The 14,194-nt window shown below is 33.3% G+C and overlaps 1 long non-coding RNA gene across 2 annotated transcripts in view; it reads left to right on the top strand.

Annotated features, from left to right (window-relative positions):
* Nucleotides 1–14,194, top strand: part of LOC149079820 (uncharacterized) — a 127,692-nt gene that overhangs the window by 74,003 nt on the left and 39,495 nt on the right. The window lies entirely within an intron of this gene.

Below are 14,194 nucleotides of genomic sequence, written 5' to 3'. Positions count from 1 at the left end.
CTGGGTGCAACAGAAATGTTAAACAGGAATGTGTGTGTGTGTATAACCAACTGCAACATGGCATCAGGGTTACCATATCGTAATGGATATCCCCACAGAGATATTTTCCGGTCGAAAAGCCTGGATTTATGTTAAAAATCGAGAGAATATGAATATATAAATATATATATATATTATAAAAGTATCAATTTTTATATATATGAAAACAGAAAACACAAATTAATTATTTTTGAACTGGAAAGCAAAAAATATTCATATCATAAAAATTTTCAAAAAGGATTGAAAAATCGAAAAAGTCATAGCCAATGTCTAGGGCTCTCATCGGGGGAGGGGTGGGGGTGACCCCCTGACATTGGCTTAACACAGAACGTTTCTGAGAGCATTTCCTGGCTTTCATAGCCTATTTAGATGCTCGATCGCCCGACGTTCTGCTGTAGTACCATTGAGTTCAAAAATCAGTAGGAAAAAAAACTCAAACATATGTTTTTTGTCGAATTGGAGTTACAGTCAATATAAAAATATATAAAATGTATTAAATAGACGCAGAAGGTGCAAGTACATACCATGTGCTAGTCCTTGTTGTGGGGGTAAAATTCAAAGTAAACAGTTAAAGTTATTGGTGTGAGGAGGAAACCTGTTGCATATTAAGATATTTTTTTTTTAGATTATTTAAGCATTTTGAAAATCGTTGGCATTATTACAGATATGTTTGATGCGAGAAATTTGAGAAATTACAATATTTTTGAAAACCTTTTTGCTGATTTAAATCGTGATTGGTTAGAAAATTGATTTTGAAATTAAAGTCTTTTCTTTTGTCGTGGCTACCAGTTAAAACCATATTATTAGCAATGTTTATTTTGAAGTCAAGGAAATCAGCTTGATTATTGCTGTGATTGGTTTTTTTATGATTTAATTTGCTAGGATAAACTTGCTGGCTTATTTCATGAGAGGTGTTGTAGTTGAAGATTATTAAATCATCAATGTATCTGGAAACAGTAATATTAAGAGAAATTAATTTTTTGTTTTCAAAGTAATGCAAGAAAATATTTGCAAAAGCACTAGACAAACAAGTCCCTATAGGAATCTTTGGGGTTTGTTTATATAAACAAATACCATTAAACAAATAGTTTTCAAAAATTCAGAATTTTGCAATATTCACCAATTCGTGTTTTTCCATTTTTATACATTGTTCATAGTTGTTGTAGAGAAATTCACAGATGTTAAGAATCTCATTATGAGGAATGCTGGTAAAATATTTTCATAATCAAGAGTCTCAATGGATTTATTTTATCTGTTTTGAGAGGTTAGAAAACTTTGACATTGTTATTGATGATAATGCCGGATTTGCTGTTGTCAATTTCTTTAAGAATATTATGAAACAATTTGAAGAATTTACAACCAATTTTATGATTTGTAGCTATTTGTGTTGCATGTCACAAATCTGAATTTAATTGGATTTTTGTGAAATTTGACAGTAGCAAAGAGATATGGAAATTTAAGACTATCATTTGCAATTTGCAATTTTTTGAAATTTGCTAAGTTTCCTTCATTGATTTTTTGATAGGTCTGTCAATTGATTGAAGTGTAGGTATTGTTAAGAGAATACTCGTTGATAAGTAACTCTTTATAAAACACTTTGCAAATAATAGCAAAATTATTTGCAGCTTTCTCCACAACCGAAATTATAAATTTTTCTTTGAGTTGCTTGATTTCTTGTCGAAGTTTCTTATCCTCGACGAAATTATCGTATGAAATTTCGTGATAATTGAAAAATGTCTTTATATCTTTTAGTACGTGAAATTTCCATTCCATGAAGTCTTCCATAGGCCGTACATACTTTCGAGATACTTTTGAGATGAATTGATTAATTTCATGGGAGATAGTATTGAAAATTCGAATTTTTGAAATTTTCTTACTTAATCTGAATTTGTGCCAAGACTCATGATGTTACGTAGATATTCAGATTCAATAATAGACAAATCTCCTGTAATAATATGTTTATGTTCTTTGTCCATATGAAAACAAAGTTCCTTCGTTACAAAAACAATGTTCTTTTTTTTTTTTATCTCATTGAGATTTTTACTCAAAAAGTTGTAATTGCAAACATTACACTTTTGATAGGTTTTCTGAATTTACATGCTATTTCTGGTGTACTATCAGAGGAAAAATATCTGTATGCTTATGAAGAATGGAAGGCAATTTAAGTATGTCAAATATTCTATCGAGGAATGAAAAAAATCCTGTTTAAATGGCGCATTAAACAGTTTATAATTTGTATTTGATTAAATTTATTCAATTCATTATTTAATTTGTATTGTTCTAACCTATTCTTAGCAAACCAAATAATTTGTTTATTTTTCAGGAAAAAGTTTTTTTACGAATGGCATTAATGGAATCATTATTGTAGGTGTAATTTATCTCGTCAAAAATGCTTTCAATGTTTACTTTTTCTTTAGCCTTTTTCCTCTACAACCTCTTCTAATCTATACATTAGTAAAAGTGTTGAAGGTTTTGTAAATACAGGTTTTTCCAAGATCTGGAAAATTCTGTCCATTGATTTTACTATTAAGCCCATAAGGGTAGAGTGTTTTATATTCGCAGATATGAAAATTTTTCAAATCAAATCAAATTCTCAACATTTTCTTTATCAAGTCTAGAGTTATCATCCTTCTCTTCATCAATAATACTGATGGATATGTTTTCAAAGCTATGGTTTTGGAAGTGTTGTAATTCAAAATATTTTTTATAAATTCTTTCCAATTTCTTTTTCCCCCTTCCAAATTTTTTTTTATATTGACTGCAACTCCAACTTGACAAAAAACATGTTTGGCTTTTTTTTCTGATTTTTGAATTCAATGGTACTACAGCAGAACGTCGGGGGATCGAGCATCTATTTAGGCTATGAACGCCAGGAAAGCCCTCTCAGAAACGTTCTGTGTTAAGCCAATGTCAAGATGTTCTCTCCCTCTTCCCCCCCCCCACCCCCACGAGGTGAAAACTCTCTCTAGACATTAGGTATAACTTTTTTCATTTTTGAATTTTTTATTTTTGAATTCTTCGATTTCTTTTTGAAATTTCCATTGTTCATATTTTTTGCTTCCCAGTTCAAATAATTGATTTGTTTTCTGTTTTCATATAAAAAATTGATATTTTTACAATTTTTTTTCGCTACACTGCATATTACAGCTGGTATTGGTGAGTTTCGACAAAAATTAAATTTTCATAATGTTCAATATGTCCATTTTTCTACAAATACAGTGTTTGTTGGCAACTTTACTTGCATTTGACAACTTTTTCGACTGTAACTGACAACTTCACTAGCATTTGATAATTATTTCTGCGGCATTTGGTAACTTAACTTGCTTTTGAACTTTTTTTTGTAACTGGCATCTTCACGTGCTTTTGACAATTTTTTTGGTTGTAACTGACAAACAGTGCGGTCTTAACGCGCGGTGGGCGTCAAGAGAAGAGGGGCCACACAAAAATGAGAAGTAATTGAAATTTTTTAAAAAATTTTCAGGTAGGGCCTCAGAAAAATCAATTGGCCCGAGGGGCCCATGATGCTATTAAGACAGCTAATGAGGGGAAAGATAAAAAACTTGGAACTCGCAAGATCTCTTAATTAAAGCTATTCATGGGAAAAATTGAATAACTAATAATAAAATGCGTAATCTTAAATTTTTTTTGCTCCAGCAAAATCAATTTATTTATTCTTCCTATTTTCTATGTGATTCGAAATGGGAATTAATAAAACATGTCGGATGTTTTATAGTTATGCGGTCCTCCGTATATTGTGTGGGTCTCTAATGCATGGGTGTTCAACCTTTCAGACATTGCAGGCAAAAAAATAATAATGGGTATACCAAACGGAGCTCAGAACTTCGAGTGAAACAGGAGGCTATGATTATTCTTTCATGAAGTATGAATTTTCATTAATTTCGAAAATATTTGTATTAATAATTGTGTAAATATTTGTATTAATAATTCTGTAAATATTTGTATTAATAATACTGTAAATATTTCTATAATTCTCAAAATATTTCTCATTTGAAATATTTTTCATTTTGAATTCTAAAAATATTCCTTTCAATAATTCTTTAAATATTTTTCATTAATTATGGATTTTTATGAATGGCGAAATACCATATTTTTTCACTAATTCTGAAATTATTTGTTCCAATATTTCTGAAATTATTTCGTTGCTGAATATAACATGAAAATCGTTCTCATTAATTCCGAAATTATTTTTCTCATTAGTTCTGAAATTATTTTTCTCATTAGTTCAGAAATGTTTTGATTTGAATTCGATTTGAAATTACTTCTTTCAACAAATCTGGAATACTTCATTAAGACATTTTTTAGCATTTCTAGAAATTCTGTAGCTATGTAAGTCTTTCCGTCGGCGGGCCACTGCAAAAAGCTTCTTTGGGCCACATATGGCCGGCGAGTCATGCGTTAAGGATTCCCCCCCCCCCACCACTCTAGTGGATTAAGTCCCATGTCTGAAGCTATTATGAAAAAATGTTAAAAAGTGAATATTTTATTATGGGACAACAAATTTTTATACATATTAAAAATAAATAAGTAAATTTTCATGACGTAATATCACCGGTAAAATTTTCCGATGCGATTTTATGACGAAAAATCAAATTGAAAATCACGAAATGTCAGTGCTAAAACTAGAGAACTTCGCAAGAGAGATAGAAACCAAAACTGGAGCTGTTGGCGATCTCTCCCTGGCGCGATTGGTTCTTTTATTATTTATTTATCGCCAAGGCCGTGTTGGGAGGTCAGAGAGAGGAATTTATCTATGTGTACATAGTTTCCTCTGTTGCATGACCAACACGAACTTCAATTGGTCCGTGAGAGGTCGAAGAAGGTCGCTGATTGGCTACGACTCACCTGGGTTGCGCTCAGGGCATCGGCTGGCTGCCATAGGTCGATAACGGGGTCACTCACTTACCGATTGGCTCACGGCTAAAACTTAACTTTAGATTTTTTTTCCAAGGTAGAAAGGTGGGAGGTGTGTTCAACTTTTCCTATAACTTCGAAAAAGAAGAGAATTTCCTACATTGAAATTTAATTCGTGAAATAAATTTCAATATATTTTAAATTACACAGAGGAAGATTCTCATCTTTGGAAAATGGGAAATTTCAAAACTTTTCTTGATAAATAATTTATTTTAAATTTAGTTTGAATTTTGAAAAGAAAAATTCTGAAATTGCTGTTGAGCTTTCAGAAATTATATAAACATTTCGAAACAAGAATATTTTCAGAAATCTTAGAATTTTTTTTGAAAAGGGAATTTCTTTAATTCCGAAATTTTTTCTAGTATGGAGATAATTTTTAATTTATGATATTTTTCAAAAATTTTCTAACCCCATGCGATATGTTATTCGAAATCCTAAAATTCTCAATGATTTGCGAAAATTTTTGCAATTATAGATTTATTTTAAATTAGCAAACATTTACGAAAGTTTTTGTAGTTTTAAAATTTTAGGAAATTCACGAACATTTTGTTATTCTGGAATTTCGAATTTTGAGAACATTTTTGTTATTCTTGAATTTTTTGAAAATTTGGAACATTTACCAATTCTAGAATTTTAGCGAATTAGGGAACATTATTGTGATTCTAGAATTTCGAATTTTTGGTCCATTTTTGTAATTCTAGGATTTTAAAATTGGCGAACATTGTACTTCTAGAATTCTCGGTAAACATATTTGTAAACATTTTTGTGATTCTAGAATTTTTGTTAATTTGCTAATATATATTTTTTAATCTTTTCAATTTTTTGATCTACAGTTAATTGGATGTAATTTTGTATTTAATCTACGATATTTAAAAATTTGGCAAGATTTTTTTTAAGCTTGGAATTTTTGGATATCTTAATATATTTTTGATTCTAAAATGTTTTTTAATGTATGAATGTAAAATCTTATCAAAAACAGTCCTAATAACTCATGGTTTTATTCCGTTTATTTTCTAAAATTTTACAAATCATAAATTTCGATAAAGTTCTAGAATTCTCATGACGGTCCAATATCCACTATCGTTCCTTTAAGGATGGCCGCGAAAACCTTGTCATTAAGTTTAGAATTTTCTGAAACTTCTATGTGTGGGAAAATTTTTTTTTTTAGAAGTTCTAGAATATTTTTGGAAATTTATAATTTTTTTCGAGAATTTTAGATTTTGAAAACATAATTCCAAAATTTTCTGGGACTTTTTTAAAGATCCGAGAAATATTTTCAAAATTTCGTTCCAAGAAATTTGAAAATAAAATTAAATAAATTAAAATTTCGATCAAGACTTCATAAATTTAAATGTCACGAATAAATATTTCTAAACAAGCCCTCTTATAACATCTATGGTTAATACGACTTATTTTCGTGGTCTCAACTCGTAACTAATTCCTATTGAGATTTCCCGTTTAAAGCCTTTTTCCACTTACAACGTTTTTTGAATGACGATTTTTTGAAAGACGTTATAAGCGGAATCCACTGTAAATTAAGCAATTGAACATTTTTTCCGTAACTAAATTTTTAGTTTTAGTTATTCAAATTTTTAGAGTGTAATTTCGTAATTAAATCTACCTTTTAAAACAAAAAAATTGAGTAAAAATCGAGTTTTCTTGCTATAGGCCTACTTCTAAAAAACAATCGATGATGTGAAACGTGCCACCAGATGGTGCACGATTGCACGATATTCACCAAATATCGAAAACACGAGAGCGTATTTTTCCACGTAAATGTTCCGTTATAAAACGTATACCAATCGTAATATCAGGCCTTCTGTAGGAGCTACATTTACAGCGACTAACGCATCGTCTCATTTGGCAGTTCCCACTCACCCGGAATCCCCCCGAGGAACCCATAACCGCAATAACATCGAAACCCAATGCAACTGAATGTGTATCCCATCCGAATGGGATTAGGAAAAAAAGAAAAAGTATCACAATTGCAAAACGATGTAATATTATACGCTTAGAGGGTGGTGGCCCTGCAAATATTGCCGTGACAGGCTTTCACGGAGGAGTAGGTATGCTGCCATGGACGACATGGCATTGCAGAATCCCCATGTGACCAAGTCCCAGCTTGGGTAAAAAGCTTCGCTGTCCCATTGAACCTTTTTTTTTCGTTGTTTTTGGCTTCTGTGGGGCTCACTACAACTTGATATTAGGATGAGAATACTATTCTGACATGGTTGAGAATGTTGATTATTTAATTTGAAGTTGTTTTGTTATGGTCGTGACCGAAAACGGGACCCAAAGAGGAGCCAAATTTCTAAGACCCAACAAATTACTTTTGGGGTAAATGATAAGAATTGGGGTGCTTGTGCGCGTGACATAAATCGTACTGTATGGTATAGGTTACTTACTATACATGATAATTTTTACGTATATTAATGAATAATTACATGATAATTCTTACATGTACCCCCTGTGTAACATTATATAGGGGTATGATCATACCCCTATATAACATTATATAGAGGTATGATCGTAAAATTTGTTATCGCCTATCATTATATCCGGGTATGTTCGTAAAATTTGTTATCATTATATCATGGTCCGACTATATTCATCTTACATACTAGACTCATTTGGAATTTTTTCATATTTATCAAATTCACCAATAACACTAGGTTATTATGCATAATCGCCGGTGACAGCGATAATTTTTTTTAGTAGGCTTAATTATCAAATTTATCAACAACACTAGGGGCCTGTGCATATTCGACGTTCAAAAGGGATAAATTTATCAAATTTACAAACACGATTGGTAAGTATGCATAATAACCGATTACTGTGTTTAATAACCGATTTATCCCATTTTCCGTAACATGTACACATTGCAGTGCACTAATAGCTGTTTGACCAAGATTATACTATAAAAGTTTTACAAAAGTTCTTTATGAAACTTGAAAATTCAAGCTATAAGCGCATCGGGGTTTATTGAGATTTCTCTTTTTTTCAAGTTCTGTGAAAGATCCATTTTATAGTGTAATCCCGGCATTATACACTGTAAAAGTTTGATTAAATATCTTTTAGAAAACTGAAAAAAAAAGCCAATAAGCGTATCGGATACATTCACTCGAATATAACCGAAACGCTTATCGGTTGCATTTTTTAAGTTTCACAAAAGAACTTTTCAAAAACATTTATAGTGTAATACCCGGTTTGAAACCGGAATTACACTATAAAAGTTTTGTAAAAGCTTTTTGATAAAACTTTAAAAATTCAACCAATAAGATCACCGGTTGCATTTGCTCGAATATAATCTATGGGCTTATTGATTGAATTTTTCAAGTTTTATAAAAGATCTTTTATCAAACGTTTATAGAGTGTAATCCCGGCCTAAGACAAGTCTGTATAGTAGAGTCTGCTACATTTTCTCAATATCGTTTGAAAATTTAAAGAAATTTTTATCAAACGGAAATTTTACCATGCGATTGGTATTGATTTGATTTCGTTTTTTTTTTTTTCAAATTTGATTTTATAAAGCGGTTGATTTTATTGCCTGGTGATTTTAATAGTGGTGGGTACTACTGTCTTCTGAGATCTTCATTGAGCCTGAAATTTCATCGCGATTCCACATGCCCATATATGGTCGTAAAAAATCTCAACCGTAGGCCTTCTGCAGAAAAATAAAATTTAGTAAATAAATCATTAAAGAGAGATTAATTCCGGATTTATTAAAATACGGCATTTTTTGGCATTTCTCACGTTAAAAATACAAGGAAGAAACATTTTGAACAAAAAACTATCTAAATAAATGACGGTGTCGCGCCGAATCGTGTTCTATCTCCATATATCCTCGTCCTTTGGGTGGATAATTTACAACGTCATCACCCATTTTTGCAAATTTTCTCTGTAAAGCTACAGGAAAAATTTATGGTCCTCTCTGCATGTAAGGTTTTATTATTATTATTATTATTACTTTAATAGTGTATGGATAAGTGAATACAAGATTGGTGTTGAACGGCGTCCATTTATGTGTGTGTGTGTGTGTATCTCTTGTCTTCCATTATTTATAGTGTTATGATTATCGGGTTTTTAAGAGACACGAAGAAGTGTCACTCCTCATGAATATTACGAATTTTAAAAAGCTTTGTGCTACTCGTGTCGTTGAAATTTTAACAAACAGTAGACGCCGCTTATTAAAATCATGGAGAATATTATCATTCTGGTGTTGTTATCACTTTCGCTAAGTATGAATGGACTAATGTAACGTGAGAAAAATTCGTTTATAGTTACTCAGGGCTCTGTTTTATGTTATCTTTTTCCTTTTTTGAATATTTTGAAGGTACGGTTGAACCAGACGTATTTTCCCCCCTATGAGTTATCGTTATCAAACTGCAAGGCTATGTAGGAGGTCAGAATGCTCCCTAGTTGACAAAAAATTTCCGTACTCAGTTCTCATATCCTAATCGGGCTGCAATAACCGCCATGATCCATGTTTCTGCCATGATCCGCTCTGCTTTTGCGATGGCTTTCCCCATATATAAGGCATGTAACGTAGTCTTTTTCTTCAGTTCACGGTCAGGTTTCTTTCAACTGACCACATTCGCATTTTCTCGACTTTCACAAGGGTGTCTATGGAACTTACCGTGCATTATAAAAGATATTGTAATTTGTAATACACATTTACAGTTCTATTCCAACTCCTCAGTTTCGAAATTTAAAAAAAAAAAGGATTTTAGAGCTCCAAAAGGGGCAGAATAATCCTGTTTTAGCAAAATCGGGAAAAAAAAATCGCAACGATTTAACATTTTGAAACCTGCTCGGAAAGAAAAAACGAGTTATTACGTTTGCATAGAGACCGTTCTACCAAACGGGATATATGGTCATCATACTTACAACCGGATTTGGCGTCCCATAGGGGACGCCAAATGATGATGATGATACAACCGGAATTTTTTTTCAGATATAGTCGTCAATCAGTTATTGCTACCAGAAATCCTAATGTGATCACATTAAGCGGCGTATACGGTAGTTTATAGACGACAGTCTCGTAATGTTGGCTCCTTAACAGCTATTGAAATACCGCAGTGAAAGCACCTTAAATGCGTGCGGGACATAATCCCGACAATTTAGAATTAATTTTAATTTAAAAAATAGTGAATTTTTTAAAATGTTCATTAATTTTTTCCTAGATGGAGTAGAACAGAATAAAGTGCTCTTTAAATTTTTGCTTATCTGAATTTCGGTGTGTCATGATTTGTGCTATCCCCGGTGTTTGCGTGTCGAGATTTTGGTCTGTTAGTTTATTTACTTGTCTGGATTTTTGCTATTCCAAATTCTGGGTCTGTTATGGTTTTTGCTTGTCTAGATTTTGGTGTGTCATACTTAGTTTTTAGAAGTCGATATATCGATCTGTCGGGATTTTTTGCTTGTCTGGATTTTTGTCGATCAGTTTATTTGCTTGTCTGGATTTCGGTCTTTCAGGTTTTTTTTTGCTTGTCAGGACTTTTTGCTAGTCGTAATTTTGGGTCTGTCATGAATTTTGCTTGTCCAGAGATTTTGGTGTGTCATACTTGGTTTATAGAAGTCGATATTTCGATCTGTCGGGTTTTTTTGCTTGTCTGGATTTTTGCTAGTATGAATTTTGGGTCTGTCATGATTTTTGCTAGTCTAAATTTCGGATCTGGTACGATTTTTTGCTTGTAGAGATTTTGGTGTCATACTTGGTTTATAGAAGTCGAAATTTCTATCTGTTGTTTTACTTGTCTGGATTTTTGTCAGAGTTTATATGCTTGTCTTAGGATTTTTGCTAGCCTGAATTTCGGTCTGTCGTGATTTTTGCTTGTCTAGATTTCGGTCTGTCATGATTTTCGTTGGTTTGGATTTCATTTTGTGCTTGGAGAAATTTTTTTTAATTAAATTTATTTTTAAATGCCTGGATGTTCGCTTTGTCAATATTTTGGTCAGTTATCATTTTTTGCTTGTCGGGATTTCGATCTGCCAGATTTTCTCTTACGACGATTTCAGTATGTCAGGATTTTGGTGTGTCATGAATTTTGCTCGTTTCATTTGGGCCAAATCTTTGCCTGTCGGGATTCCGGTCTGTCAGGATTTTTGCTCCTGTTTGGATTTCGGTGTAGATGTAAGCGTTTATTTATTTCTGTTCAAAACAGATTACGATCTTTTGAAATGACTACAGTCATAGAAGATTCAACTCCATTTTTGAAGGCTCAAACTAAGTATCACACCATCTCGTACCTAAAAAATTTTGGTTTCATCTAAAACTATCCAATAACCATAGGAAATACGCTCGAAAAAAAATAAATACGTAATTCCAGTAGTTTTGATTCCGGTATACGTTAGATATTTGCAACATGAATATTAAACTAAGCAAAACTAAAAAAATTCCAAAAATTTTAGATTTTCTTTGTTTTTGTTTTTTGCTTTTAGTAATGAAATTTGTTCCACTGCTGGAATTCGAGTTGGATAATCGTGATATTTTTCTTATGTAAATTCTCGAAAAAAAAAAAACCCCAGAAATATGGAAATTAGAGTTCGTATAAATCTCACTCGTTACGGACTGCGTATTTTTCAAAACAAATCGAGAACATTCCTAACAATTTTTTCGCTTCGTATTGAACGAGAGACAACTGATGCACAGCTACCAATCTGCATGTTGATTGCTAAAGTCGAGGAAACTCCAAAAAATATACACATATTTGCCTACCGACTGATGCATATTACGTATATATAATACTTTCTTGCAAAACTCTCAAGGGCCGATAAACCTACACATGGAAAAAAAAACTTTTCCCATACAAACAAGAATTTTTCTCTATTTTTTCGGAAATATTAGCTGGTAATTTTAAGGAGAATTTTCCTCTTTTTTTCCCGATAACAACAAACCCTTTTTAACAAAAGGGACGATGCAGATAAACTTTCAACACACACACAAAAACGGAACTTTTCTAGAAAATTCTACATGTCTTGCTTGTAAACCGTTCGACAAAATATGTTTTGGTGGTGGTTGTGGTGATGGTGTTGCGTTGATTCTCTAGAGAGAGAGAGAGAGTTGAGTCGAGTTGTTGTATTCTCGTGGTCTCTTTATTATTTATTCAGGTTCCCGTATGAGGGGGGGGATATCTCTTTTCTTTTCTGTGCAACAAACTACGTACGTACGTACTTTGATTTGCTTGCCTTTGGTTTCTTGACAATAGATGACGATTGGGGAAAAGTGTAGGGAGATAAAAGTCTCCATACTCTCACGCTCTCCCTTCTTCGTTTTACTCTTCTTATCCATATCTGAGATAGACAGAGAGAGAGAGAGAGAGCCTTGAAGGAAACTGAAATATGCATAGGCGTGTGGTAAGTGTCAGGGAATGGTAGCGACGCATGCATACAATACAAACTTACACTGTCCCCGTACGTATATATATCGAACAAGGAAAACTCTGGCAAAAAGATGATTATTTTGGCATCGGCTGAGAGAGAGAACTCATCCTCTCTCTCATCCTCTTGCCGCCTCAACCACCTTGAGAAACCTCAAGGGATTTGTCTCTTGCGGTCGACTCAACCCCACTTACTTTACTTCCACCGTCACCGCTATCCGCAAACTCTTGTATTTTTCCGAAGGAAATGTATCGAATTGGAACAACCAAAAACTTGATGCTTTTCTGGTTTTCCTCTAGGAAATTTTTAAGAAGTCAGTGAGTGGGAGAGAGGAGAGAGAGAAAATTCCCAAGGAAATTTTTCCCTCCCCCCTGAACAACGGATCTGTCTCTGGTCTCTTCATTTAAGTTGGTGGATATATATATGCAGTGTATTCTTCACACTCTTTCTCTCTGTGGGAGAAAATACTTTTCTTGTTTTAACGGGTAACTTGTTATTTCTGAGAATATATGGTGGCTATAGATGTGTGGGGACGAGAAAAAAAAAAATTTCTACTATGATATGATTTAGGAACGGGAAGGATCTTTCGGAAAACGCGAACGATGGGAATACTTGTTGTTGTGTGTGGTAATATGCATACATATATCTCTGGTGTAAATTGCGCTTTTAAAAGCTTCATGATGACGGTGTTGTTGGCGTGTTTCTCTCTCCTCGAGAACTTTTGCTTGTGTCTTGGAAATCAAAACTTTCCTCACGTATCCTCTTCATTAAGAACTTCGTGAAATTTTGAGGTTACTATTGAGGGGAGAATAAAAAAAAAAATAGAGACATGATCCGAATGACAAACGAGCCAAACATCTCTCATTTTTACTCTAGTTATTGTTTCCGGATGAATATTTAAGGAAGAGTGTCTTTGCGGTGACACTGGAGTGCTGTTGTTTGTTACCTGTGGGTTGGATGTTGGTTTCCGTAATGAGTTTTGGTTAGAGGAAAAGCCCTCACCGGCTGTGTGGGATAGGGCTTGAAAACTCTGGTGAGAGAATGCGTGTGTAGTTCCAAAGCTTTTAGGCATTAAGCTGTACGACGTCCAAAGGGTAACCACAATGTACCAGAGCCGCCGTTAGGTGTGTGTGTGTGCGACAGGTGCGGTCGCACCGGGCCCCGCACTCACGTCTAGTTATTGGAGGTTTCATCAATTCTGAAATTATTTTTTACATTAGTACTGAATTTTCACCAATTCTGGAACTTTTCTTCCGTAAATCCTTAATTTTCGTTGGTGCTGTCTCTAGAATTATGTCCTTTTATTATTTTTGCTTCAATTCTAAAATTTTTTATTTTCTTTCCCTCATTAGTTTAAAATTGCATTCAGTGTAGAATTTTTCATCAATTTTTGTGTCAATTTACATTTTGTTGTGTGTTTAGATTCTTTTGTATGGATAGCATTCCTGTACATTCTGAAATAGATGTCGATTTGCATTCTCCGCTCTTAAATATATAAAATCGGGGCACAGGGGGTGCCCGAATATTAATGTCCGAATTTTCGGGCCGAATATTAATGAGACGCTCCTTTATTATATTCGTCTCACTCAATAAGTCATTCGCTGTCTCGATCCTCCCTCTCTCTCTCTCTCTGTGCGCACGCGTGTGTGTGTGTGTGTGTGTGTGTTACTAATTCTTTCATTATAGTCATTATAGCGTTCACACTCACTAGTTCTTTCTTTTCACTCACTTTCTAACTCGCTTTCTCGACCAATCAGTCACTCATTCGGTCTCTCAGACATTTGCTGTCTCGATCACTAACTCGCTTCTCTCATTAAGAGTCCTTCATTTTCTCGCTCCCAAT

This window comes from Pholcus phalangioides, unplaced genomic scaffold (genome assembly GCF_987345545.1).
Source record: "Pholcus phalangioides strain wild (caught in Gottingen) unplaced genomic scaffold, Ppha-v1.0 ptg000012l_1, whole genome shotgun sequence".
Taxonomy (NCBI): Eukaryota; Metazoa; Arthropoda; class Arachnida; order Araneae; family Pholcidae; genus Pholcus; species Pholcus phalangioides.
Note: the sequence above shows the minus strand (reverse complement) of the source record. Positions and strands in the feature narration are given on the sequence as shown.